Below are 25,113 nucleotides of genomic sequence, written 5' to 3' on the forward strand. Positions count from 1 at the left end.
ACTCTAGACTGCAAGATCTTCTGCCTTCCATGGTCTCTTAGTGTAGCACATAGAAGTAGATATTAGGATGTTAGGTCCTAAATGACATTTTAACAATGAAGTATCTGTTCATTTCATTCCTCTTATTTCTAATGTGCCTTCTTGCCAGTTTCATAATATTCTGTGTTGTTCTTTTGGATGTACTGAGAAACAGGTAGTTGCTGGAGTCATAAATACTTTTACCTCAAAGTTTGCATTCTTCTTAGTGTGGTGTGTGTGTGTGTGATATTGTGAACAACAAAATAGGTTTGTTACTATTACCAAGGTGTCCATGCACCTTCATATGGATTGTTAGTAACTCAAAAGTAACAACTCGATTTCGATAACACATTAAGTAGTGTTCTGTCATCGCTGGTTCATTGAACCAAGTTTACCCTTGACATCCATGGGTGGGAAAGCAAACCTTTTAGAACTATACCAAAAGCATAGTTTACACAACACAGTAACACATAATAGTGCCAGACAAAAATGTTTTATGATCTAACCCAACATCAGTTAACAACAGATTGTAGTCTGGTCCTAAATTCTATTTACCCAAAGTCTTTCTGGTTACCAAATTCATAAACTCTAATTTACGGCCAAAGATCTAGTCTAGGCTTAAACTACTGGAAATAAACTGTGCTGGATTATGCTAAAATGTCTACGTTGATTTGTCCATAGAGTCTCACTCTAGGGGATTTCCGTTTGGTGATTATTGGTCCCAATAAAAATGTGCAATTGAGTTACAAGGAACACATTTAGACAGAATCCACAACATTAAAGCATATTTGATATAAAACCGGGTTGATACATGTCTTTGAAGTTTTATCTAAATTGTTTAAATCTTCTCAGGTATTTGTTTGATGTGATCCATTCCATCGTTCTTTTAAATGTACTTTTTAGGGTATCTTAGGGGACCATGCCAGCAGTTCACCAAGGGATCATTATTACAACACAGATGGAATACCAAATACAATTATTAAAATACCTGATTGTCTTCATACCCTTTTGAAAATCGTCCAATGTTTAATTTATAAACCCCATAATATTTTCCCACAATTCATCCTAAAAATACCTTTTTAAAAGGTACTGAATAAGGACACTTATTGAGGCTCCCATTTTCATTTCATTATGTCACGTCTTAGCTTGCGCTGGCAAAAAAATAACTATTATTATTATTGATAGAAATGGGGTCTATAGTTGGCAGTCAGGTTTCCCCCTGTCCAAGCAAGGACTCACATTCTAGTCAGGGTAAAGGAGAAACACACCTGGTCAACCCCCACCCACTCCCTTGAGTAGCTTGGCACAAGCAGAAAGGCTTAACCTAGAAGCAATGTGTAAAGTATTTGTACTAACACACACAGTAATACAGTCAAAACAATACAAAATGGACGCCACACCAGTTTAGAAAAATATGTAATATTAATCTAAATCAAACAAGACCAAAGCAACAACAAATCCACAATGCACACGTCAAGATATGAATTTTCAAAAGAATAAGAGTCTTACTCCATGGAAAACAATGGAAACATTGATTTTAGACAAAGTACCTCGTTTGCGACAAAAATAAAGCCGCACGGGCGAGCGTGCACTGGAAAATTCAGCGACGCGTTGATTTCTTACTTGCAAGTGAGGCCATGCATCATTTTCTTCTTGAGTCAGGTTGGTGATGTGTCATTTTTTTTCTCCCTTGCAAGAGAGCGATATGTCGATTTGTGGACCGGGCACCCTCAGACCCATGCAGGTTCACGATTTTGACTTTGTTGTCCAGGGACGATGTGTGAGAAATCTGGTAGCATGGTTTTATAAATCCGCGCTTCCTGGGGTTTGCCATGTTATCAGCAGCCGCAAGCGGATGTTGCATCGTTTCTGCATCTGCAATATGTTAATCTCCGAGCCGTGATGCAGGGGGAGCGTTGATTCTTGCTGCGAATTTAACATTTAACAGCCACGTTGCAGACACTGCATTGAAAATTTCCCTACATGGTGATCTGTGTGTGGATTTCAGCTCTTGTTCTGCCAACTTCAACTTTGGCCCTGGGACTGGATAGGGCACTTAGAAGGGCAGGGGTCTCAGCAGAGTGTCCAGGTGCTGGCAGAGGAAGCCTTTGATGGTCCTGAGACATCAAAACAGGATGCAAGCTCAATTTAAGCCCTTGGAGATTCTTCTTCAAGCAGGAATGCACAACAAAGTCCAATCTGTGTCCTTTTTCACAGACAGAAGCAGCAACTGCAGGACAGCCCAACAAAGCACAGTTACAGGCATAGGCAACACTTCTCCTTCCCTGTTCAGCTCTTCTTCTTGGCAGAGGTTCCTCTTGGTTCCAAAAGTGATCTAAAGTCTGGGGGTTTCGGTCTACTACGTATACTCCTTTCTGCCTTTAAAGTAGGCAAACTTCAAAGGATAGTCTATGTTGTTCACAAGATCCTGCTTTGCCTAGGCTCCAGAGACACACCAGGGAGCTCAAGACTGCATTGTATGAGGTCAGGCACAGGCCATTCATGTGTAAGTGACCACTCTTCTCTCCACTCTAGCTTAGATGGCTCATCAGGATATGCAGACTACACCCTAACTCCCTTTGTTTCAGTGTCTAGAAGAAATTCACAAACAGCCCAACTGTCAATCTGACCCAGACAGGGAATCCACTAACCGTCACAGAATGGTTTAGTCAAGAAAATGCCTACTTTCTGAAAGTGGCATTTCCAAGCTAATAATCTAAAAAACAACTTCACTAAAATATGTCTTTTTAAATTGTGAGTTTAGAGACTCCAAACTCCAATTTTATATCTGTTCTCAAAGGGAAGCTGGACCTTAAGGATATTTAAAGGCAGCCCCAGTGTTAACCTATAAGAGAGATAGACCTTGCAACAGTGAAAACTGAATTTAGTAGTATTTCACTGTTAAGACTTGATAAACACAACAGTACATGTCCCACCTTTAACATACACTGCACCCTGTCCATGGGCCTACCTTAGGGCTGCCTTACATGTATAAAAAGGGAAGGTTTAGGCCTGGCAAGTGGGTACACTTGCCAGGTCCAATTAGCAGTTTAAAACCGCACACACAGATACTGCAATGGCACGTCTGAGCCATGTTTACAGGGCCACTAATGTGGGTGGCACAACCAGTGCTGCAGGCCAATAATGATTACAAGAAGCATAGTTTAAGCTTCAGGAAATACAAAAAAACACTTATTCCTAATCACAACCTTCACTTGTCAATGGCAGATAATCCTAGGCCTCATGAATGTTGTGCTTCTCACAGTCAATGCATATTTGTCTTTTCTCTCTCAACAAGAATTTGGACCAAGAAATCCAAATTGTGCACTTGCACTCCTACCACAGTCTTCAGAATTGGTTTGGTGTCTCCATCCGGTTTCTAAAACTGCTGTATCATCAGAAAATGCTTTCTTACCTCAACAATGGGATTCTTCAGCAGTATGCTTGAACTCCTCCTCATACACTGTGGGGAAACCCAATACAAAAATAACAGATGATGGATAGAATGATGAACAAATCAAACAATCACCCCCAGTCACATAGCTGGGTCAAGGCTATTGCTTTTTTGCTTGCAATGCCATTCCTGTTTGGTCCCAGCCCACATGCAAATCAGTCTTGTCCCTGCTCCCCATAGTAATATTCCAGTTTGAAATGCCAGGCAAGGATCTAGCTGGACTGGAAACAAGCATTCTGGGACCGGTTTTGGGGTAGCACCTCTCATCATCCAGGTTAGCTTAAATCCAGTGAGCACAGCACCCACGTCTGGGCATACCCTTCCCACTTGGAATGACAAATACGAAAAAAGCAGATGATGGACTGAGTGCTGAACAAATCAAACATTAACCCCCAGTAACTGAGCGATTTTAAATCCATAGTTTTTTTGCTTACCATGCCATTCAAGTTTAGACACAGCCACATGCAAATCAGTCCTACCCTAACCCCAAGGGAACAGTTTAGCCCAAATTGCCAGGCCAGGTTCTCCCTATAATAGAAACAAGCATCCTAGGACTAGGTTTGGGGTATCACTCCTTACCAGCCAGGCTAGCTTGAATCCACTGGCAGAGCGAGCATGGGTCCCACATCTGGGCATACCCTTGCCACTTAGGGTGACGAATGCAAAAAGAAAAAATGATGGATGGAATGATAAAGAAATCAAACATTCTCGCCCAGTTTCAGATCTGGGTTAAAGCCATCATTTTTATGCTTGCCATACCATTCCAGTTCAGATCCAGCCATTTGCAAAGGAATCTTGACCCTGCTCCCCATGGGAACAGTCCAGCACACACGTCCAGGCCAGGTCACCCATTGACTTGAAAAAAGCATCCTAGGACTGGTTTCAGGATATCACCCCTCCATAGCCTAGCTAGCTTAAATCAAACATTCACTCCCAGTCAAAGATCTGGGTTAAATCCATCATTTTATGCTTGCCATTCCAGTTTCAGCCATATGCAAAGCAGTCTTGACCCTGCTCCCGATGGATAGTGACCGGCCCGAACTGCCAGGTCAGGTCATCCGAGGGCTGGAAACACGCACCCTGTGACTGGTTCTGGGGTATCACTCCCCACCTCATCTGCTTGGCTAGCTGGCTAGCTTTAATCCGATGGCATAGTGAGCAAAGGACCCACATCTATGCATACCTTTCTCACTTAGGGGCATATTTATACTCTGCATGCGCCGGATTTGAGTGATTGTCTTTCACGCAAAGTCGGCACAAACCTAACACCATATTTATACTTTGATGCTAGACCCCACTAACGTCAAAATATCTCTGTGTGCGTCATTTTCTGGATGTGTGAAACCGCCTTGCATTAATGAAATGCAAGGTAGCCGTTCCCGTCCAAAAAATGACTTAAACACCCTGGCACCAAATTTATCCAACCATGCAAAAATGCTGCACGGCTGGGAGGCGGACTCGGAAAATGGCGCACAGCCCGATTTGCATCAAAAATTAATTCCTGGGTCAGGGCAGGCGTTAAAATGGGGCAAACACACCAGTACTTAAGGAAAACACACAGAAGCAACATCAGAGCTCCAAAAGGAAGACATGGTTGTGCTATTCATCCAGCATGCATGAAGACGCAGAGCACAGGACCAACACCAGCAGCTTCTACCACACCAGCAGGGACCCCAAAGGCAACTCAGAAGGAAGGAGAAGATATTCTGGACCAGGACAACCCTTCAGGGCCTCAGGGAACATGACATCATCCAGAGGTACAGACTAAACTGGCAAGCCATACAGCAGCTGCTGTGCAACATTGAGCCACAGTTGGCACCCAGCTTGCAGACACCCCACATCATTCCACCACAGACCAAGCTGCTAGATGGACTCAACATGTTGGCAAGTGGCTCTTTTCAAACCACTGGTGCCCTGGTTGCCGGGATCTCACAGCCCTCATTCTCTCCCTTCCTACCTAAGGTAGTGGATGCCATCATCTCCCTCACACCCCGCCACATCAGCTTCCCCGAAACACAGCTGAAGCAGCAGGAGATCAAACAGGGCTTCTACCAAATCAACAGCTTCCCACACATGCTTGGTGCCATTGACTGCACACATGTACGGATTGTGCCACCTCCGGCAACTGAGCATCTATACCGCAACAGGAAGCACACACACTCCATCAATGTGCAGGCCATTGTGGATCACCGAGGATTGATCACCAACATTGTGGCAAAGTATCCTGGGAGTGTACATGATTCATTCATCTTCCGCCGCTGCACCGTCAATAAACACTTCCAGGATGGACGATATGGAAATGGCCTACTTGTTGGTAAGTACAGAAACCTAGTTAGATACATACAGCACAGCAACCCTGTAGGACATACAAAACATACACCACTACATGGACACGTGGCCAGGAAGACACTGAGGTTGTGACACTGCTAGTCATGTTTGAAATCCTGACCCAATGGGATACACACCTATGTCAGATGTACATCACAACAGATGCCACTCCAGAGTCACAAGGGACCAATTTAAAACCACACAGTGACAATGACATGGCCTTAACTGGCAGTACAACTTGGAAGATGAATCTTACAATATCACATCAATAACACTCAATCACACACCCTTTCAAGCAATACGTACTGTGTAAGGGGTGTGTAATGTGTTTCGCTGCAGGTCAAACACCATAAGACACATAGCATGATGATGATGACTCTAATGAAGGTGACATGGAATCATTGAGGCAGTACCAACATCTCACATCACTCCTGGGGTGACATTGCCCTCTACCAATAAGTGCTAAGAACACAAATTGATGTGAGATCATTGCAAAGTGCACACTGCTACACATACAGATTGAGACAATTACACATATACACAACAGATGTACAGGCATATGGACCTTCTGACAATTAAACCTTCACCCCCACAACCAAGTTAACCAGCTTACCTGGAGCAGGTACAGTAGTGTAGGTACAAGTTTGCACATGAGCCAACTCGGTGAGGGCACAAAAATAGGTTTGCATTGAACTTGTCAGACATGGGATATATGTACATTGTCAATTGTAAACACTTCAGTGCGGCAAACTTATGGAGATGTGTTGTACATTGTCACCTAGTCAAATCAAAGGGCCTCACTGTTGTTATTTCACATGCTATTACATATGTTGAATTGGATGGGATTTTCAGGCCACATAGTGCAACCGTGTTACCACCAGAATCAATTCTGTGTGTGGAAGTATCATGTCACCTCCAATGAAGACACATGGACACTTCTTTCACATTACATAATGCATGGGAGATACACAATGAACTAAAAAGTTTACAAATATACCACTGATATCCAGTCATTCAGCCAAATACCAGTTTAGATAAATAAACAACCCAATGCTGATAGAACATCCTAGAAGCCTAGGATTCCACACAATAACTCAAACATAGCATAGTCACAGACGACACAACATAACAACTGCCATGCAAAGTAATAATCAAGGTGCAAGCAACATCCAAATTTTTACACTCATTTTCTCTTTCAGCTGATCAGGGGTATGGGATCCAGCCATGGATCATGACACCATTTGCAAACCCAAGTACAGCAGCAGAGCGTGCCTATAATGAGGCACATCGGAGGACACTCACCATAGTAGAGAGGACATCTGGCATCCTGAAGTCAAGATTCGGGTGCCTCGACATCACCGGAGGCAGCCTCTTATACTCACCTGAAATGGTCTGCAAGATCATTTTGACCTGTGACTTCTTGCACAACATATGTGTAAGGAGGCACATTCCCCTCTATGATCCAGACCCACAAATGCCTGAAGAGAAGTGTTGGAAAATGGGTTATTGGTAGGGCAGGTAGGTACCTACACCTAGCAACAAGCCACTAACCTCCACATAGGTACAGTTAGGTCTCAGTAAATTAATCCCAGCTCAACCCTTGGTAGCTTGGCAACGAGCGTCAAGGCTTAACTTAGGAGACAAAGTGTAAAGCATTCAAATATCACAAAACAGTAATTAAATAAAACACAGGAAACAGTTTAAAAATCCAAAACCAATTTATAAAAATAGTTTATATTTTTATCTTTAAAATGACACAAAAACGATTAAAATCGGTTCAGGGGAACCGGAGATATAAATTTTTAAAGAATTATTACTTTTCTAGCGCTTAGAAACAAAAAGTGCCAATCGGGTCATCTGGTTGCACCTCGACCGGGGCAAAGTCAAACTTTCAGGCCGACCGCGATGGAGCCCTGCTCGGCTACAGGTCGCGGGAGGCCTCGGTTAAAAAGTTACCTTCTGACTTAGTCTTTATTTTGAAGTTTTTCTTCACCGGGACGAACCTGCCAGTTGAATCCGACCTCCTGGAGCCCTTGTCCGGATACGCGATGTGTGTTTCCTCGGTGGAGACTTTTACCTTCAGACGTAGTCGTTTTTTCGAGATGAAAATCCTTCGACCGGGGTAAACCTGGATCTTGATCCGACGTCCATGGAGCCCTTCTCGGATACGATGGCTGGGAGGTCCCGGTCAACTTTTTACGTTCGGACTTAGTCTCTTTTTTGGATGTTTTTCTTTACCGGGACGAACCATGAAGTCAGGCCGGGTCGCGGTTGAGGCAAGCCGGCTAGAATTTCCGCGGCGGGTCGGTCCCTCTCTGGAGCTTTTTTCCAAAAATTCTCAAATCTTTTCCAAACTTCTGGGGCTTCACCCAGATGTTCTTTTAAGGTTCTTTTGGGGTCCACAGCTCAACCCAAGGGTCCAGAAGTTCTGTGATGGTCCTTGGGGGGTGCGGACTTCAACTCCCAGAATGCACCTGGCGCAAACTCCGTTTTGGCCACTGGACAGTGGTCAGCTGCTCGCTTTCTTCAGGAGTTGGTGCAGGGGACTCTGGTTAGCAATTTTTCACCTGTAGCAAACAGGGAGTCCCTCCTTGAACCAGTTGAAGCCAGGCAAAGTCCTTCTTGTGGTGAAGCCCAAGTGTGCAGCTGGTGCAGTCCTTCTGAGTGCAGGTTCCAGGTGCAGGCCAGGGGTCCAGCAGGGCAGTCCTTCTTCTCCTTAAGTTCTTTCTTCTTGAAATTTGGTGGGGATCTGAGGTGTGGGTGCAGGTCTGCCAGTTTTATCCTTGCTCCTGGGTGAAAAGCAGGGGGGCCCTGGTTCTCCAATCAGGGACAGGGTCATCCCCCTGTGATGACCACTTCCTGGGAAGTGTGGCAAAAATCAATCCCAAAAGGCAACAGTCTCTAAAAATCCAACATGGCTGAATCTGATTTTTGGAGGTTACATCTGGCTGAGCCCACCCACTGGTGTGGCTAAAAATCATAAACACACCCCTCTCCTGCCCTCTCCTAATCTAATCAAGGGGGCACCTAATTGTCTGGGGTTGCAGGATGTGGGGGTGTTGCTGGGTGCTCCAAATGTCCTTCTCTGCCTTTGAAGACCAGTTTGGCCGCCCTCCCCCTTCCTGCCTCACCATCTGCTGAGGGGAGATTCTCTCCCCCAAGCACATTCCTTTGTGTGAAGCCTGGCCACTTCACACCTCATCAAGGCAGCCTGGCAGAAGCTGCTGCAGGCTGGCCAATCAGAGCACAGCAGCAAAAACAATGCAGAGCTGAAATTGGCAACTTTTTAGGTAAAGTCTAAACTTTTTACCTGAACAAGTTATATTAAATCCAACAACTGGAAGTTGTAGGATTTATTACAACAATTAATTTGATACCAAATTCTTGGTATGCAACATTTAAGGAGACTTTAAAATTTAAAATAAAGTCTGCCCATTCTAGCCTATGAAGGCCATTTACTTCAATGAGGGAAAAACGAATTTGGCTGTTTTTACCTCACCAGGGCTTATAAATCTATTTTTATAAAGTCCCTGCTTATAGTTACATGGCACCCAGCCCTAGGGGCACATAGGGCACACCTTAGGGGTGACTTATATGTAAAAATAAGGTAGTTTAAGACTTTGGAAGTACCTTTAATTCCAAAGTCGAATTTGCATATAACTTTAATTTAAAAGCAGCCAGCAAGGCAGGCCTGCCTTTAAAATGACACTGGGCACCTCAGCAGTGCACCTAGGTGTGCACCACCTATGCTGTGGTCCCTAAACCTACATGCCCTACCATATACTAGGGACTTATAGGTAGGTTAACTTAGACAATTATAATTAGCCTAATTTGCATATCCATTTTACACAGAGCACAGGCCCTGGGACTGGTTAGCAGTACCCAGGGCACCATCAGAGTCAGGAAAACACCAGCATAAAGTGGAAACTGGGGGCAAAAAGTTAGGGGGCCTCTGCAATCAGCCCTGTTTTCTCACAAGAAGGAAAAGGAGGATGCTGTCCATCAACATGAGGGGAACCATCCAAACACTGCAGCAGGATTGCGTTGGAGACAACATATTGTACAAAACATCCTTTAACTCTAGTCACCATCACCACTTTCTTACCATATGTCATTAAACACCTCACTTCATCACTCAGTCATGGTCTGGGTAATTATTTATGCATCACATGATCCCTAGGAATCATAATCTGATTTTAGCCTCATGGAGCATTGCAGAAATACAGATTATGATACTGAAAAAGCCACATCACATTGGATGGGTATGAATGTACAGCCAACATCACACACAGTGTTGATGACATATATCCTGTCTATTTCACATTTGAAGGACAATATCAGAGGATCACAACTATGAGACATATCCATGTTGCCAACATGGTCCATTGCAGCACATGACACACAACTAAGACACCATCAATCATAAGTTAAAAAGTGCTTCATACATGAGGCAGTGGATGTGCAATTTTATTGTTAACAGGAATGGATGACCAGACCCTTGACAGCAGTAAGTGTGACATCAGCTGTCTCTGCAAGGAGCATGTGTGACAAGAAGTCCATCTAAGCTGAAAATGGATAGCACGAGTGCCCCAGATATGACAAGCATTGCTCACAAGACATGCCCTGAGCATGCAATCCCAGGTAATAAGTCCTGCAACTGCCAAGTTTTCAGTTTCTCCCCACCCTTCTATAGGGGGCCCTTTAAATGGGCTATTTGTACCATGATAACCTTCATCTACACACACACAGACTTCCATTCTGACTCCTGTGTGCTTCCCTCTTTAGTATGGCATGCCATAGTCATAGTTCATCTGTCTACATGGACTTCAGGTCCGATAATGCACTGCCTGGTAGTCGGCAGGACCTGTAATCACCTGTCCATAGCTTCCCATGTGAAAGGTACTGTTGGCCCTTTGAACTTGATTCTCACCTACAGGACTTGTGAGAGACTGAAGCTGCACACACCTGTGAGCACTTCCATGCAGACCAGCCATTTGAACCTGCACTGCCATTGCTGCTGCCTGGAGCAGCTTAGAAGATGTCATTTTATGAATATCCTTGTTGTGCATTGCCGTATAAATCACTTGTGTAACACAGACCTTGGGGTATTGTGTAACGTTGTAGCCAACAGCACAAATACAGTTTTTAGTTCCCACAGTGTTGTTCCAGCTTTTCCCAGTCAGAGTCTGCTCACTGTGTATTTGCCTTATTCATTTTTGTTCCTGACAGACCCTGCATCCTGTAAGCTTGACTGGTTCCTGTCTTTGCGTTATCATAGAGGTTCCCTGTGGCTACATTTGTCTCATAGTTGCTCTCCATGCCCTCTCTTTCCTCCTGGGGTATTGTGTCTGGTAGGTCTACGATGAATCTCAAATAGATTGTATAGTGTAATCAGTTTACTTATCGTATCATAGTCTGGGACATGTATTCAAATAGCCTAATTCAGCCCCCATCCCTTGTCTGGGTTTCATGTATTCATGAGTGACAAACAGTGACAGTGTACTACGGCTGTATGCATGGATTTGGCACAGTGTCTCCAGCACAACAAACAACGTTTGTTAATGTGTATGAAAGGACAAAACATGTTTGTGCCCTGACGGTCCACACACATTGGCCACACCCTATTGATGGTGCTTGCGTGGTGACTAGCTGTGACATTAATCAGCACAAAGGCACTGATGTTCCCTTTTGCAGTGGGAATTTTAGAGGCCAGCAGTGTAAAAATGTTGTGATGAAACCTGTCTGTTTCATATTACTGATCCATAAAGTTTGTGAGCACTCCAAGGTTGCCCTGTTGTCAGCCTCATAAAAGTTCTGCAGTGCCATAGCTGGACTATCCCCATGTGTGTCGTCAATTTCTCTTTGGCTTTCGGTCCATTCTGCTTTGAAGGATACTCTGTTAATGCAGGGAATGGCTCCACAGACTCATAACTAGACCTGCACGTAACTGTGACAACATGGAGGCCAAAACTGACACAGGGTACACATGGCTACACACTTGAACTGGACACCTCTGTGCAATGAACCAATGGAAATATGTGAACACATGCAGCATGGTCTGCTGGTCCTCCACTCCACTGCCACACGAGAAACATAGGTCATTTATGTGACTGAAACTGTGGTGTCACATTATATTTTTGGATTGGTTCACAAACACTGTACCTACCTAGCATGTTCAAATGCCTGACTCGTGGGTAGTATACAAAGAAGTGACCAGGAAGTGGTATCCAACATTCCAGTATACGTGATGGCTTACCCTTGTAACATTGCCATTATCAACCATCCTCTATCTGTCCTGTGCATAGTTTGTCTTGGGTGATGTTTGGTCCCCAAAGTCAGGGAAGTTCACACAGCATTAGATGCTACAGGTATGACAAACACATATTCTGACTGATGTACCACACTGAATGGCATCTGATGATTATCCACATTTACAGCACATGCATACAAGCACATTATTCAAAACACATCTTGTAACGTTCACAAAGAGGCACAACAACAATTGACAGACATAAACACACAGACAATGAGTGAATGTATTAAGTTGTGTAGCCTTGCTATCCTCTATTGGCGCACCACCTGCTCAAACTTGGGAATACCAATTTATATTCCAAAAGTTTGGGTTGCTTTTGCAACAGTTAAGAGCACCAATCCGGAACAACCACATGGGCATTATGGTCCACAGTAGTGTGGTCTGCCATATGTGCCCAAACACTGGAAGACACAATGCAAGCCCTAACTGCCTGTCTCTGTAAAGTTACAGCTTCCATGTACATTAAAAATTAGAGAAATGACACAAACACAGTTAAAAACAGATATTTTGATGCAAACGCGTCAAGTATTACGCATATGCATCAGATTTTGCTGCATATGCTTTGAAAAATGATGCTCACAGCCATTATACTTCCATTGGTAGCTAGCGATAATTCCTACACTGCACCCCATGAAATTGGTTATCAATGAAAAATATATTGAACTTTGAATGCAAGGGAATTTTGAAACATTTGCGTCAAAAATTGTTGACGCAAAGCCCGTAAGCATCATAAATGTTTCACGCATCATAATAAAAACGCACCGCATTTGAGACAGGAAGTGATACAACAGGATATCCTGTTTACAGAAATGGTACACTGGGTGTACTTTCACTTTCACTGTGCAGTCTGTGATTCTTCTAGACTGTGTGGCTGTGCTGAGAGTTTTGTGCATGCAAATTGTGCTTTTGTCTCCTGTGTGCCATTCTTATTGTCATCTGTTCTTTTTGTAGTTGTCTCAGTTATTCAGTGTAAGTGTGTTTTTGTCATTTTTAGTGACTAATTTTGTCTTTGTACTGTTGGGAGTGTGTAGTGGGTATTGTTAGTTGGGGTATTGTTGGGCTGTTTGTGGGTTATTTAAGTTTCATGTTCCTCCGTCCTTTCCCTGTATTTTTCTCTGTACCCTTTCCTATCCCTATTATTTCTGTCATGTTGGTTAGGGCTCGTCTGGGGATAATGGGTGAGGAGGAGCTGAGGGCTTTCATTTGGCTGGTGTGCCACTTCCTACCCCTGATGTTAGAGGCTGGTGGCAGGATGATACAGGAGTATCACACGGAGGCGAGGAGGCTCAAGTGGTCCAAGGTGCTGTACCATCTGCAGAGAATTTTCAACACACAGCGCAACAATCACCAACTCAAGCATCGCTGGGCTGACCTTGTTGCCAGAGAGCAAGACCTGCTGGGCCACCTGGGTGTGGTGATTGGTGGGCCTGTTGGTGAGTACAATTCAGACTAATGTGCACATTTAAATGCTCTATAGTGACAGTAGCAGATTTGTTGACATGCTGCATGCAATGTTTGTGGACATGTGGAATGCAAGTTAAATATACAGTGGCCCTGATTTATACAATATTTTCTACACATTACAGACATTTATTGACGCAAAAGCTGCACAAACTTACAAAACACAACTTGATCTTGTCAATCAGTGCTGCTTCGACGTCAATAGATGATGGTAATGCTGCTCAAACTTATGTTTTATTCATGGTCTGTGAGTGTACCAGGAAAGAGATGTATTTCACATGCTAAAGCAAGGAATGAATGTAGTCCCCAATTATTTGGAATACATGTCTGAACTGTATTCATGGCCATACATACAAAGTTCTTCCTAACCTCTAGTAATATCTTAGGCTGATACTTTGACTTGGTTTGTGCAGCATTTAAATCAGAAATGGATGCCAAAGTAATGCACACGGGATAATATCTAAATGTTTGGTGCTACTTTCCATAGCTGTAGCGTAAAACATTAAGCAAATGCTACAAATTGAAGATAAAAATATATATGGACCTCTGTTCATTGTTCCTGTGTGTTTTAATTTGCCTTGGGCACAATTGCTGGAACAGAGCTGATGCATTTGCCTGCTGTGTCACTTTATAGCCATGCAATTCTCATAAGTTAATGGGTCATCATGGGATACCTTAACTTGGTGAATGCATGGTCACAAATTATTACTTGCATGACGTTGGGCAAGGGACCCCTGACCGCTTTCATCATACATATAAAGTGACTAAATGGTTTGCTAGTTTAGATTTGGTACACCCCTGCTGATCTAGTGCAGCATATGTACAATAGTTAACTTCCCAGTATGAAGGCTATCACAGACACAGGTGTATGCTAAGATCAGCAGACCAGCATTCCTGTGACTGCTGACGTTCCCAAGGTGCATACAAATTAAGACCTACCTCATCAAGATTGCCACAGTAGGACATTTGCTAAACCATGCTCCAATTAGGGGAAGGTGTCAGTTTGTTGTATACCTGCAGATCACCCAACTTGGCTAATGTGAGATAATGACTGTGCCTAACTGTGATTTCCAATGACCGATATAGGTAAACAGGGCAATGAGTGACACATTTCAGGTGCAATGACTGCACCTGTGCCCATGCATTCTGTCACAGATGATCAAAATAGACCCTGTCAACATATATTTCTTTGTTGTTTTGATTTAGATAACTGGCCAATCCATGTTTAGCGTAAGATTGTCATCAAGTAACACACAGAATCCCTTCCATCATGGTGTCATAGGGGCATATCTGGCTCTGGGTACACTGGCAACATGGCATATGTAACCTACAGACAACACAGGCCCACATGTAATGGACCATAGAAAGCATAATAATTAATGAGCTAAACTCAACCCACATGAGCATCACACAGTAACTGATTGTCCCTTGATGCACGAGCCACAATACCTTAGTGACTGGTATTGCAGTGCACCAGGAATGTGGCTTTGCATGTCTCTCATAACAACAAATGAAGAAATGGAGTACCCTCTATAAATTAATCTGCAACCAACTGAGTAATCAGTTTTGTCACCACATGATTGTTAGGGACACTGCATGTGTGCATATATTGTGTGTATCACTCACTGGAGTGACAGGGTCAATACATGTTTGCAGTGGTATGTGTGTTGTGGTGTCTACATGCCTGAGGTGTGTGTCTATCATATATAATGTCAAACACAGTAAATTTTTGTTCCAAGTGTTGTAGAGTGCACAGACATTGAGCACATTTCACCCTTCCATGTTTTACAGGTGGACCAGCCCCCTACACAATTGGAGAAGTGGCTCGATTTGCGGACCCAGACATATCCAGTAAGTGTTGATATGTTAGTTCTGTGTTGTGTTTGCAGCTGTTTTGTGATTGACTCCTGTGTGTCGGACACATAGCAAGGTCTGATGTGCTGGCACATGAGCTGATATGTGACTTGACTGTAGTTTGACTTGTTTTCCATATTTGAGTTTGTCAATCAGTGGCGTACAATTTGGGAATCTAGTGCTGTGCTGTAGGCATGGGCAGGTGAACAGGGTGACATTTGTTGCTACATTTATTGTAATGAAAATTTGGGAGGGAGGCATTTTCATGATTTAGTCAGCAAGTCATACCCTGAATCACACAGAGCAGGGATGCCAAAATATTGCCCACAGACTTGAGCCTTCCTGTTAACTAATGAACATGTAGAACTGTATGTTTGACTTCCAAGCAGCATCTAGTCCACATGTTGTGCTATGTTTATGTGGCACTTAAGTAGAATATCATAGGTGTGCATGCAGCTCAAGCCCAGATGGGTGCTTGCATCTATCAAATGATGTGGACAAATGTCCGCAATTAGGAACATACATGTGGATGTGATTATCCAATGTTTGGGTCTATCCTAGTTGGAAGCCCTCCTTGTCTGTGGTGGACTGACTAAAACCATGGACAGCTGTCCATAGCTTCCTGGCTGTTCTTGATGTTTGAAAGTATGTGTTGTATGTCCATCAACCCCTGAGGCACAGTGTTAGGGTTATGAAATATGTGTACCTAGGTGTGAGGATCCCAGTGTAGAAGACAGACATGTAATTCAAAAATGTATTTGTTCCATCCTAGGATACCCCCTCATGATTAGCAACTGCATACCATCCTGGCAATTCCATTTACAAATCACAGATCTTGTGGCCCTTGATTGTCATCCAGAAGATAGTCATTTGTTGGCCTGTCACATGTGGAGTACTTGCAGCATTTGTTATGTGACTAATGGCAGAACAATGACACATTTAAGTAGGTACACATCTGTAAAGAAATGGCTCCCTGTTGCAGTTACCCCCCACTTTTTGCCTGATACTGATGCTGACTTGACTGAGAAGTGTGCTGGGACCCTGCTAACCAGGCCCCAGCACCAGTGTTCCTTCACCTAAAATGTACCATTGTATCTACAATTGGCACACCCTGGCATTCAGATAAGTCCCTTGTAACTGGTACTTCTAGTACCAAGGGCCCTGATGCCAAGAAAGGTCTCTAAGGGCTGCAGCATGTCTTATGCCACCCTAGAGACCCCTCACTCAGCACAGACACACTGCTTACAAGCCTGGGTGTGCTAGTGAGAACAAAATGAGTAAGTCGACATGGCACTCCCCTCAGGGTGCCATGCCAGCCTCTCACTGCCTATGCAGTATAGGTAAGACACCCCTCTAGCAGGCCTTACAGCCCTAAGGCAGGGTGCACTATACCATAGGTGAGGGTACCAGTGCATGAGCACTGTGCCCCTACCGTGTCTAAACAAAACCTTAGACATTGTAAGTGCAGGGTAGCCATAAGAGTATATGGTCTGGGAGTCTGTTTTACACGAACTCCACAGCACCATAATGGCTACACTGAAAACTGGGAAGTTTGGTATCAAACTTCTCAGCACAATAAATGCACACGGAAGCCAGTGTACATTTTATTGTAAAATACACCACAGAGGGCACCTTAGAGGTGCCCCCTGAAACTTAACCAACTATCTGTGTAGGCTGACTGGTTCCAGCAGCCTGCCACACTAGAGACATGTTGCTGGCCCCATGGGGAGAGTGCCTTTGTCACTCTGAGGCCAGTAACAAAGCCTGCACTGGGTGGAGATGCTAACACCTCCCCCAGGCAGGAGCTGTGACACCTGGCGGTGAGCCTCAAAGGCTCACCCCTTTGTCACAGCCCAGCAGGGCACTCCAGCTTAGTGGAGTTGCCCGCCCCCTCCGGCCACGGCCCCCACTTTTGGCGGCAAGGCTGGAGGGAACAAAGAAAGCAACAAGGAGGAGTCACTGGCCAGTCAGGACAGCCCCTAAGGTGTCCTGAGCTGAGGTGACTCTGACTTTTAGAAATCCTCCATCTTGCAGATGGAGGATTCCCCCAATAGGGTTAGGATTGTGACCCCCTCCCCTTGGGAGGAGGCACAAAGAGGGTGTACCCACCCTCAGGGCTAGTAGCCATTGGCTACTAACCCCCCAGACCTAAACACGCCCTTAAATTTAGTATTTAAGGGCTACCCTGAACCCTAGAAAATTAGATTCCTGCAACTACAAGAAGAAGGACTGCCTAGCTGAAAACCCCTGCAGAGGAAGACCAGAAGACGACAACTGCCTTGGCTCCAGAAACTCACCGGCCTGTCTCCTGCCTTCCAAAGATCCTGCTCCAGCGACGCCTTCCAAAGGGACCAGCGACCTCGACATCCTCTGAGGACTGCCCCTGCTTCGAAAAGACAAGAAACTCCTGAGGACAGCGGACCTGCTCCAAGAAAAGCTGCAACTTTGTTTCCAGCAGCTTTAAAGAACCCTGCAAGCTCCCCGCAAGAAGCGTGAGACTTGCAACACTGCACCCGGCGACCCCGACTCGGCTGGTGGAGATCCGACACCTCAGGCGGGACCCCAGGACTACTCTGATACTGTGAGTACCAAAACCTGTCCCCCCTGAGCCCCCACAGCGCCGCCTGCAGAGGGAATCCCGAGGCTTCCCCTGACCGCGACTCTTTGAATCCTAAGTCCCGACGCCTGGGAGAGACCCTGCACCCGCAGCCCCCAGGACCTGAAGGACCGGACTTTCACTGGAGGAGCGACCCCCAGGAGTCCCTCTCCCTTGACCAAGTGGAGGTTTCCCCGAGGAACCCCCCCCTTTGCCTGCCTGCAGCGCTGAAGAGATCCCTAGATCTCCCATTGACTTCCATTACAAACCCGACGCTTGTTTCTACACTGCACCCGGCCGCCCCCGCGCTGCTGAGGGTGAAATTTCTGTGTGGGCTTGTGTCCCCCCCGGTGCCCTACAAAACCCCCCTGGTCTGCCCTCCGAAGACGCGGGTACTTACCTGCAAGCAGACCGGAACCGGGACACCCCCTTCTCTCCATTCTAGCCTATGTGTTTTGGGCACCACTTTGAACTCTGCACCTGACCGGCCCTGAGCTGCTGGTGTGGTGACTTTGGGGTTGCTCTGAACCCCCAACGGTGGGCTACCTTGGACCAAGAACTAAGCCCTGTAAGTGTCTTACTTACCTGGTTAACCTAACAAATACTTACCTCCCCTAGGAACTGTGAAAATTGCACTGTGTCCACTTTTAAAACAGCTATTTGTGAATAACTTGAAAAGTATACATGCAATTTTGATGATTTGAAGTTCCTAAAGTACTTACCTGCAATACCTTTCGAATGAGATATTACATGTAGAATTTGAACCTGTGGTTCTTAAAATAAACTAAGAAAAGATATTTTTCTATATAAAAACCTATTGGCTGGATTTGTCCCTGAGTGTGTGTACCTCATTTATTGTCTATGTGTATGTACAACAAATGCTTAACACTACTCCTTGGATAAGCCTACTGCTCGACCACACTACCACAAAATAGAGCATTAGTATTATCTATTTTTACCACTATTTTACCTCTAAGGGGAACCCTTGGACTCTGTGCATGCTATTCCTTACTTTGAAATAGCACATACAGAGCCAACTTCCTACATTGGTGGCAGCGGTGGGATACAAGACTTTGCATTTGCTGGACTACTCAGCCAATACCTGATCACACGACAAATTCCAAAATTGTCATTAGAAATTCATTTTTGCAATTTGAAATTTTTCTAAATTCTTAAAAGTCCTGCTAGGGCCTTGTGTGTTAAGTCCCTGTTTAGCATTGTCTTTTAGAGTTTAAAAGTTTGTAAAAGTTTGAATTAGATTCTAGAACCAGTTTTAGTTTCTTAAAAAGTATTCCAACTCTTAGCAGAATAATGTCTGATACAGAGATGCAGGTGGTGGAACTCGACACCACACCTTACCTCCATCTTAAGATGAGGGAGTTAAGGTCTCTCTGTAATATAAAGAAAATAACCATTGGCTCCAGACCTACCAAAATCCAGCTCCAGGAGCTGTTGGCAGAGTTTGAAAAAGCCAACCCCTCTGAGGATGACTTCACAGAGGAAGAAATTAGTGACTTAGAGGGCAATTCCCCCCTTCCAGTCCTAAATAGGGAGACCAGGGCCTCTCAAGCCCTGTCTCCAAAAATGATAGTCAGAAATGTTGCTTCCCTCACAGGAGGGTCCAGCATTTCTGAAATCACTGAGGATGCTCTCAGTGAAGATGACCCCCTGTTAGCCAGGATGGTCAAAAGATTGGCTTTGGAAAAGCAGCTCCTAGCCATAGAAAGGGAAAGAAAAGAGATGGGCCTAGGTCCCATCAATGGTGGCAGCAACTTAAATAGGGTCAGAGATTCTCCTGACATCCTAAAAATCCCCAAAGGGATTGTAACAAAATATGAAGCTGGTGATGACATCACCAAATGGTTCACAGCTTTTGAGAGGGCTTGTGTAACCAGAAAAGTGAACAGATCTCACTGGGGTGCTCTCCTTTGGGAAATGTTCACTGGAAAGTGTAGGGATAGACTCCTCACACTCTCTGGAAAAGATGCAGAATGTTATGACCTCATGAAGGGTACCCTGATTGAGGGCTTTGGATTCTCCACTGAGGAGTATAGAATTAGATTCAGGGGGGCTCAAAAATCCTCGAGCCAGACCTGGGTTGATTTTGTAGACTACTCAGTAAAAACACTGGATGGTTGGTTAACTGGAAATGAAGTGTGTGACTATGTTGGGCTTTATAATTTGTTTATGAAAGAACACATTTTAAGTAACTGCTTCAATGAAAAGTTGCATCAGTATCTGGTAGACCTAGGTCCAATTTCTCCCCAAGAATTGGGAAAGAAGGCAGACCACTGGGTCAAGACTAGGGTAACCAAAACTTCCACTGGGGGTGACCAAAAGAAAGGGGTTACAAAAACTCCCCAGGAGAAAGTGGGTAACACTAGAAACAAAGAAAAAGAGTCCTCTGTAGGCCCCCAAAAACCAGAACAGGTGGGTGGGCCCCAAGACACAACCCAAAACAAAGGTGGGTACCAGGGTAAGAACTGGGATGCCACTAAGGCCTGGTGCCACAACTGTAAACAGTCTGGGCACCACACCAAGGACACTTCTTGTCCCAAAAACAAACCCCAGAACAAAATTCCTGGGGTAACCAGTGTAGCCATGGGAGATGACTCCTCAGATGAGGAGGTCTTCCTAGCCTTCAACTGGAAACAGGGCCCAACAGGTGAGTTGGAGATTCCAGAGGGAAGTAGACACTTCCACCACCTACTGGTGAATGGAATCCCAATCACTGCCCTGAGAGACACTTGTGCCAGTCACACTATTGTGCATGACAGGCTGGTGCTCTCAAACCAGTACATCCCAGGTGAGACTGCCAGGGTAAGAGTTAGCCTAGATAGGGTCACTAAGAGGCCTGTGGCTTTAGTGCCCATAGAAGTGGGTGGCACTCTTAGCTGGAGAAGGGTAGTAGTCAGTACAGACCTCCCCCTTGATTGTCTCCTTGGAAATGACTACCCAGAGGTTAGTCAGAGCCCAAGAGAGAAACTGGTACAGTGCCAGTCCTCTCCCAAGGATTCTGGAAGTCCTGCCTCTGCAGTAAATGCAAGCAGGCCCCAGAAGAAGAAGAAAAGAAAACAGAGTAGGAAGGGTGGACAACCTTTAGCCAAGGTTACAGCAAGCCAAGGAGATTCTGCTCCAGTAGGGGAGAACTCCAAAAATGGCCCTGATAAAGTCCAACCTGACCCACAAGAAGTCCTGGCTAGTCAGGCAACTGTTAAACCTGAGTGGGTGGCTCCTCAGCTAACAGAAGAAAGAGTGGAAGAAGGGTGTTTACTACAAGATGTGGTAACCCCCCACTCCAATACAGCAGACAGGCAACCTGAACCCAAAGAAGCCTGTAACTTAGCCCCTTCCCTTTTAGGTGAAGAGCTAAAGGTGTGGTTCTGGGCACTGACAGCTGTCAGTGGCCTCTGCTGGGTGTTAGCCTTTATGGCTGCACTATCCTTAGCATGGTGGTCTGACCCCATGCCAAATAGCAAGTTAGGCCCCCTGACCCTATTGGTCATGGTGGGGTTACTCCAGCTCTGGGTAACCTCTCTGGGTAAGCTAGGGGTAACCCTGGCCAAGATAAGGTTAGCAGAGGTGGACACCTCTAAGACCAAAATAGAAAGAATGGGTGGAGACATTGAAGAGGCAGACAAGAGGCAATTCAGACTAGGTCCTATTACTGTGGAAGTGGGTCAGTTCCCCAAAGGGAATGACCTGAACAGAAGGATGTAAGGCAGAGTAGGCCCTGCAACTAACCAGCCTATTTCTCCTACTCTTCCTCGCCTGGCAGACTAGGAAGACTCTCCCAGCTTGGGCTGAGTCTCCTGGCCTGTAGGCTGGGGGGGGCTTGTGTAAAGAAATGGCTCCCTGTTGCAGTTACCCCCCACTTTTTGCCTGATACTGATGCTGACTTGACTGAGAAGTGTGCTGGGACCCTGCTAACCAGGCCCCAGCACCAGTGTTCCTTCACCTAAAATGTACCATTGTATCCACAATTGGCACACCCTGGCATTCAGATAAGTCCCTTGTAACTGGTACTTCTAGTACCAAGGGCCCTGATGCCAAGAAAGGTCTCTAAGGGCTGCAGCATGTCTTATGCCACCCTAGAGACCCCTCACTCAGCACAGACACACTGCTTACAAGCCTGGGTGTGCTAGTGAGAACAAAATGAGTAAGTCGACATGGCACTCCCCTCAGGGTGCCATGCCAGCCTCTCACTGCCTATGCAGTATAGGTAAGACACCCCTCTAGCAGGCCTTACAGCCCTAAGGCAGGGTGCACTATACCATAGGTGAGGGTACCAGTGCATGAGCACTGTGCCCCTACCGTGTCTAAACAAAACCTTAGACATTGTAAGTGCAGGGTAGCCATAAGAGTATATGGTCTGGGAGTCTGTTTTACACGAACTCCACAGCACCATAATGGCTACACTGAAAACTGGGAAGTTTGGTATCAAACTTCTCAGCACAATAAATGCACACGGAAGCCAGTGTACATTTTATTGTAAAATACACCACAGAGGGCACCTTAGAGGTGCCCCCTGAAACTTAACCAACTATCTGTGTAGGCTGACTGGTTCCAGCAGCCTGCCACACTAGAGACATGTTGCTGGCCCCATGGGGAGAGTGCCTTTGTCACTCTGAGGCCAGTAACAAAGCCTGCACTGGGTGGAGATGCTAACACCTCCCCCAGGCAGGAGCTGTGACACCTGGCGGTGAGCCTCAAAGGCTCACCCCTTTGTCACAGCCCAGCAGGGCACTCCAGCTTAGTGGAGTTGCCCGCCCCCTCCGGCCACGGCCCCCACTTTTGGCGGCAAGGCTGGAGGGAACAAAGAAAGCAACAAGGAGGAGTCACTGGCCAGTCAGGACAGCCCCTAAGGTGTCCTGAGCTGAGGTGACTCTGACTTTTAGAAATCCTCCATCTTGCAGATGGAGGATTCCCCCAATAGGGTTAGGATTGTGACCCCCTCCCCTTGGGAGGAGGCACAAAGAGGGTGTACCCACCCTCAGGGCTAGTAGCCATTGGCTACTAACCCCCCAGACCTAAACACGCCCTTAAATTTAGTATTTAAGGGCTACCCTGAACCCTAGAAAATTAGATTCCTGCAACTACAAGAAGAAGGACTGCCTAGCTGAAAACCCCTGCAGAGGAAGACCAGAAGACGACAACTGCCTTGGCTCCAGAAACTCACCGGCCTGTCTCCTGCCTTCCAAAGATCCTGCTCCAGCGACGCCTTCCAAAGGGACCAGCGACCTCGACATCCTCTGAGGACTGCCCCTGCTTCGAAAAGACAAGAAACTCCCGAGGACAGCGGACCTGCTCCAAGAAAAGCTGCAACTTTGTTTCCAGCAGCTTTAAAGAACCCTGCAAGCTCCCCGCAAGAAGCGTGAGACTTGCAACACTGCACCCGGCGACCCCGACTCGGCTGGTGGAGATCCGACACCTCAGGCGGGACCCCAGGACTACTCTGATACTGTGAGTACCAAAACCTGTCCCCCCTGAGCCCCCACAGCGCCGCCTGCAGAGGGAATCCCGAGGCTTCCCCTGACCGCGACTCTTTGAATCCTAAGTCCCGACGCCTGGGAGAGACCCTGCACCCGCAGCCCCCAGGACCTGAAGGACCGGACTTTCACTGGAGGAGCGACCCCCAGGAGTCCCTCTCCCTTGACCAAGTGGAGGTTTCCCCGAGGAACCCCCCCCTTTGCCTGCCTGCAGCGCTGAAGAGATCCCTAGATCTCCCATTGACTTCCATTACAAACCCGACGCTTGTTTCTACACTGCACCCGGCCGCCCCCGCGCTGCTGAGGGTGAAATTTCTGTGTGGGCTTGTGTCCCCCCCGGTGCCCTACAAAACCCCCCTGGTCTGCCCTCCGAAGACGCGGGTACTTACCTGCAAGCAGACCGGAACCGGGGCACCCCCTTCTCTCCATTCTAGCCTATGTGTTTTGGGCACCACTTTGAACTCTGCACCTGACCGGCCCTGAGCTGCTGGTGTGGTGACTTTGGGGTTGCTCTGAACCCCCAACGGTGGGCTACCTTGGACCAAGAACTAAGCCCTGTAAGTGTCTTACTTACCTGGTTAACCTAACAAATACTTACCTCCCCTAGGAACTGTGAAAATTGCACTGTGTCCACTTTTAAAACAGCTATTTGTGAATAACTTGAAAAGTATACATGCAATTTTGATGATTTGAAGTTCCCAAAGTACTTACCTGCAATACCTTTCGAATGAGATATTACATGTAGAATTTGAACCTGTGGTTCTTAAAATAAACTAAGAAAAGATATTTTTCTATATAAAAACCTATTGGCTGGATTTGTCCCTGAGTGTGTGTACCTCATTTATTGTCTATGTGTATGTACAACAAATGCTTAACACTACTCCTTGGATAAGCCTACTGCTCGACCACACTACCACAAAATAGAGCATTAGTATTATCTATTTTTACCACTATTTTACCTCTAAGGGGAACCCTTGGACTCTGTGCATGCTATTCCTTACTTTGAAATAGCACATACAGAGCCAACTTCCTACATTATCTTTTTGAGCATTGCTGTGCTGTTCGATAGGAGATGTATAGTCTGTGTTAGCATGTACTTCCTCACGGACAATCTGTGATCTGTACTGTGATTTGGCCTGTTTAAGATAATTTTGAGGAAGTGTTTGAATATCATCAGTAGATGTATCACACAATGATGTAACTAATGTTTGGCTTTATCTTTTTTCACAGCTGCCAATATGGATGCCAATCAGATCTGAGATTTCCAGAGGAGAGAGATGCGTTACCACCACATTCTGGATGTGGAGTCTGGGTTCCACAACATGGCACATCGTTACCGCCGTGAGAGAGCCACAGGGGTCTGGAGGGCATTTGCCCAAGGGGGCCCATCCGTGTCCACAACAGCCGCTACCACCAGCAACACCACTCCGACCCAAGTGGCACCAAGGATGACAGCCACCATTGCAGGTCTCTCAACATCATTTGCTCCTGGACCACTGACAGCAGCCCCTGCACCTCCCCCTCTAAGCAAGGCACCAGCACCAGCACAACCCTCCACTAGTGGCACACAAACCACCCCTGCTGCAGTCATTGACAATGC

The sequence above is a fragment of the Pleurodeles waltl genome, chromosome 2_2 (assembly GCF_031143425.1).
Source record: "Pleurodeles waltl isolate 20211129_DDA chromosome 2_2, aPleWal1.hap1.20221129, whole genome shotgun sequence".
Lineage (NCBI taxonomy): Eukaryota > Metazoa > Chordata > Amphibia > Caudata > Salamandridae > Pleurodeles > Pleurodeles waltl.